This window comes from Neopelma chrysocephalum, unplaced genomic scaffold (assembly GCF_003984885.1).
Source record: "Neopelma chrysocephalum unplaced genomic scaffold, ASM398488v2 Primary Assembly neopelma1_59, whole genome shotgun sequence".
Classification (NCBI taxonomy): Eukaryota; Metazoa; Chordata; class Aves; order Passeriformes; family Pipridae; genus Neopelma; species Neopelma chrysocephalum.
In genome coordinates this window covers 24,862,014-24,867,354 of record NW_020897714.1, presented here as the reverse complement: position 1 = coordinate 24,867,354, position 5,341 = coordinate 24,862,014, and the positions used below count along the sequence as shown (strand labels likewise).

The window sequence follows — 5,341 nt, the reverse complement described above, 5'->3', positions numbered from 1 at the left end:
CAGCTGGAAAGTAACACTGCAGCCTCTTTATTTTTCTGCTTTTGCGCTTATTCATTCTGCTTATATGCTGTGATGTTTGCCAAAATATTGCTCCATTGCCTGACACCAATACAGCCAACAGTATGATATGCCTCTGTATTTTCAGACTCAAGTTGTTTGATAGCATCTTCAAGTTTATTAATAAACATTATTGCCCTCTGAGGACAGATAGTAGGGTGCTGACTAGGCATGCAAACCACTTAAAAATAGATAAAACGAAGATCTGAGCTGGAGTCATGTAGAATTCCCCCAGAGGGGGGTAACAGAAATTGTGTTCATTTACCAAAATGAATGTGTCTTCTGAAGAGAGAGGTCTCATTATATCAAAAAGGAATACCCACATCCAAGGGCCTTCAGTGTATCTGCAAGCTGCAAACAATCCACAGCATCAGAAACATTGAGAGGCCATTGACCACTGCACCAGAAATTTTGCCTTTGGCCAAGTACATACTCACAGGAATGATGAGAATATAGCACAGAGTTGGGAGACTGTCCTAATTCCTACTTGTTTGTCAGGCAGCTTGTCTTTATGGGAGAGACTAAATGTCTGTGGGGCTTGTGTTGTCTCGGTGGTAGCGAGGGTTAAAAGACAAAGATGGATTATGAACTGTGATACTGACTCTGTCATTAAAAGGCACTTATGTTTAAATACGTAAGATGTGCCTATGTATATTACTATATAATAATTCATTTTAAAAGGTTATCCATACTATTTGACCTATCATTGAAGAACAATAACTCTTAAAAATCCAGCAATGTGGGATATTGCCCTGAAAAACCATGATAGGTCACCATGTTCTCTCTCTTCCACGTCAACGCTGCAGTTTCTGTATTTGATTCCTATTATTGATTTAGGTTTTTTGGACTCTTAAAGTTTCCTTACTCCAGGGCAATACCAACCCTAATGGACTTTTTCTGCTCAGAGAAGAGACTAGAAACTGCAAGGTGCAGTTACTATCTACAGTTTTATTAGATCAGAGATGTAGATAGTCACCAACACGTCTGTAAAGTGCTGGAGAATCAAATTACAGCAGGTATTCAGGCCACGGGATGCTCACCTACTCTGGATATTATGAAGAAAAATCTCAAGACTGAAACATAATTGAACAGTCATTTTATGAACAGCAAAATGATTGAGGTGGTATCCTTTCCTGCCCTTTCTTGGAACACACTCAATCACATTAGTGGGGGTTTTTTATGCTTGAATGGAATGGTTTTGAGTTATAAAATGTGATTATTCACGCTGGAATAATAATGCAAGGAATCTAAAACTATTTAGTCCTTAAAGCTGATCAGCTTATCACTATCCAACACAAAGGACTCAGAAATCAGATATCTGAACAAGCTGAATGTGTTAAAGCAATGACCAGGGATGCTACAGGAACAGGAGGGTCTTGACTAATCTTCTCAAACATGAGATTTGGGCCTGGTTTTAGTTAAGTATGTCAGGCAGGAAAACCAGCGTTTGTTAATCCTTTGTTTCCCTATTTTCATCTGCTTCTCGTTTCCTAGGAGAGCTGCATTTTCTTCTCCACTCTCTACTTCTACTGCATTCTCCCTCCATCTAATCTTTTACCCCATCTTTGCCCCTCCTGTTCCACTGGCTGCTACTTCTCTTAATAGTGGTTTTGGGGCTCATGCTTTCTCTTGATGGTCCCTCATATGCTACATGTGTTGGTGTTTACACTGCGTTTCCATGAAACATTTGCTTTCTCGGCTTCCCACGTGAGTACGGGAGTGAAGGCGGGAAGGAGCAACGGGAGGGGCGGAGCACCGTGACACAGCACACACACTGCTGGACCCCAAAGTCACTGCTCAGATGGAGTAGGAAGGAAACAGGTCAGTGCTGTGCTCTTGTGACACCAAACAACGTGCATGGTATGGAAGCAACCTATATGAAAACCACTCCCATCTCCCAGTTCCATCACCTTTCCTGCTCCTTGCCTCCAAAGGAAAATGTTTTGTTTTATACTTTCTGAAGGCTGTGGTTAAGGGAGAGAACAACAACAGTTTTATAAGTAATGACTCTAAAATAAAGTACACTTGAATCAAATGAAAGCTATGTAAATATTCCAAATATTATTACAAGAAAATCTAGAATAGATTATTATTTATATATAAAAGAAATCTTGTTAGATCAACATTGCTTTTAATGGTAGAATGAAAATTGAATTAAGAAGCTGGAGGATTCACATTTTCTTTTTTCCTTACCTTCTTTCTATTAGTAGTCTCTGCCCAACCTCATCACTTCTGTTCATGTATTTAACTCAAAGAGCTATGAAGTCTCCATCAGCTGAAAAAAATACAGATGATACTATTCAGCTGCAAGTTCAAATCATCACTATATTACCTAATTTCTCACAGTAGTTATGAATTTTTCAGGTTTAGCAGAGTCACAGATCGGTAAATGTCCTGAACTAGTTCTCAGGAAGTTCCAAAGGAAACAATACACATGATCTGTACAGTAGTAGTTTAAAGCGGGGGGGGGGAAGAGGAAAATAAAAAGTAAAAAGAGAGCAGCCTTGTTTTCTCTATTACCTCACATTGCATCAATCAGACAGCAATTCCTAGAAATACAAAAATATATATAGTATATCTTAAACTGAGTGAGATATAGGTGCTAAAGAGAGGGGAAAAAAACATATGGGTTATTTCCTCAAAAAATATCTTCAGCATTGTTTTCCTGGAGAGCAAAGTAATTTTCTTAAGTGTGTATTATTCTGACTAGTAATCAGAAAATGACTGAACTCTGGACAACAGCCTAATATTTGTTCTGCTTCACATTTTCTGTCTAAGATAACAGGGAACATGACTGGTGTCATTAAAAGCTGTGCTTTCACAAATCACGCAGACCTGTATTTCCTCTCTTAAGACTGAGAATTTAACCCAGCACTTTCAAACACGCATGGGCCAAGCACAAATGCTACCATGTACAGGACAAACACTGTCTTTTCAGCGTGTGAAAAGGGTAAGCAGTTTTTTGAAATTTGGGTAAATCTTAAGAGCACTTCAGACATCCAGAGTTCAATGTGTATCAAATTTTCGCGCCATTTTAAAAATCATACCAATTATCACATCAATATGCAAATTTTGTAAGTCTTTGATTAAGAAAATGGAAGACTAGGATTTTTTGAGATACTGTCTTCTATTGAAAGAATATAATAAATGAGACCAATATTAGGTTTCATCTAATATCTCTTTTGGACATTCATATTTTGGAGTATCTCACTTTTTTTTTAGGGAGGAAGAGAGAAAGATCACAAAAGATGTGTTCAAATGCTCACAGTGAGGTAGCCATATAATTTTTTTACTGGCTCATTAAAACATTGTTCTCTGAAAGTACAGGTGTTGATTAGATCAGGCAAATGTTCTGGTGGTGGGCAGTCTAGCTGAAGAGTCTTTGTCTTTTAACAGCTGGACCTGTTTTCTGACCCAAATTAAAATTAAAAAATTCTGAGGAGGGTCAAACCCCAATGCATTAACCAAGAGTTTGATGGGAGGTGGCAGGTTTTACATTTACAAGTATGCATTACCTGCTGCAATACCAGATAAACTGGCTGTGCTGCATTGTAGGAGTCAACCAGCCAGCAGCCCACAGATTTGATAGCAGAAACCTGCCTTTCACCTCTAGGTTGTAAGTTTGATTTTGACCTATGTTGGTAATGAAAGCTGGTCTCTATAAAAGATGTTGATGCCATCAATTACCAGTAGATAGGATTTCATATCACCAAGAAATAGTTACAGTTATTAATGATTTATCTTTCATCATGATGGATTAGGCAGGGAACCAAATGGCCACCATGTGAAGCAGTAGGGAATTCCATTTATTACTAGGTGTGGATTCCCCCAATCAAAAGGAAAGTATAGCATAAATAGTAGATTTTCTGTCTCCTTCCTCCACAACAATATTTTAAAATAGTTCTTTAGGTGTTGCTTTTTTTATCTCATGTGTTGCAGGTGGTAATTCTGCTGTGTTTCCAGTTCTCAGTATTATGGTTTAGAATTGCAGCTCTTCAGTGGTACATCAAATGTAATAAGAAAGTCTAATATTTTATGTGAATGAAAATATTCTGAAAAAAATCAGAAGCTCAGAATAAAGGCACTCAAGAGTACTAATAGCATCAGGAAAGGTATTACAAGTTACAAGATTGCTAGTCTACTAATTCCACTGCTAGGGCTGTGCCCTGGACATAAATTGCTTGGGGAATAAAACAAGAGCTATGACTATGTTCTGTACATTGAGACTAAATTATCCCTTGGTATAAATTTCATGGAAATGAATGGACTTGCTCTGTTAGTTAATTTATATTACTCTGCTGGCCTTTCCACAACGGGCCGTGTGCCTGGAGAGCCATCTCCTATTACCTCTGTTGCCTTTTCCTTCAGAGATCAGAGAGGTTTGTCCCAGTGTTTAGTCCTCAGCATGGGTGTTATTTTCCAGAGTCTGTGTGTGTTTTTCACTACCATCGCACATTCCCATCACATAGCAGGAATTGCTGATAATTATCCTTTTCATTAATGTGGCTATTAGAGAGAAATTTCTAAACTTGGCAAACTGCTTAGTCTATGTACTTGTGCAGTTTTTTTGTTGACTGCACTGCAGGCCACCAGTCATAGGAAACCCCAGGCTCCTCTCTTAGGAAAGTGTAGCCTGTCAGATAATCAATTAAAATCCATTGAAATATTAACTAATATTAACCAGATTATTTTGCTTATTTCTGTGTTCAGGTGGTGTTTAATACTCCATAGCTCTCTACAGGAGAGACCCTCGGCTGAATTCATGCCCAAAGTTCCTTTCCCCCGTAACACCAGGGTCTGGTAATTCCGACTCCATCGTGTTTTTCCTGTGTCTGCACAGTAAATTGAAGTTGTGTTTATTTACCAGTTTCAGCACTGCTGGTATTGAACTGAACTTGAAAGACTTTTCCACCCCGATGGCCCCAGCGTGAAAGGTGAAATATAAATCTCAAATCTATCACCAGGATTATTATGTTAAGAGGTTGTATGTTTTCATGTTCAGAGCTGAAGCGAAACAAAGATAAGGATTGTTTGCACTTGCATATTTCAACTTAATATATTTTAATTGGCTGCCATAAAATACATCAGGTTGTGTTAAAACAGCCTTTGTGCTCTCTGAAGTCCTGCTGCTCTTCTGGTACAGCAGCTTGTCTTTGCAACGCATTAGAATAGTGCTACCATTTCGGTGTCTGTAGTAACGACCTTTTCAGCAAGACAGCAGCTTAAACCCCCTGATTTAGCGAACGCTTTATGTGTGTGTGTGTGTGTGTGTGTGTGTGTGTGT

General features: G+C 38.6%; 1 long non-coding RNA gene across 1 annotated transcript; it reads right to left on the bottom strand.

Moving 5' to 3' along the window:
* Positions 1-224: 224 nt before the first annotated feature.
* On the bottom strand, positions 225-5,315 carry LOC113966192. Its single transcript, XR_003533738.1, has 4 exons — positions 4,405-5,315; positions 2,251-2,332; positions 495-604; positions 225-401 (listed from the first exon to the last, which is right to left on the bottom strand). It is a non-coding gene; the product is annotated as an uncharacterized LOC113966192 (long non-coding RNA).
* Positions 5,316-5,341: the final 26 nt, after the last annotated feature.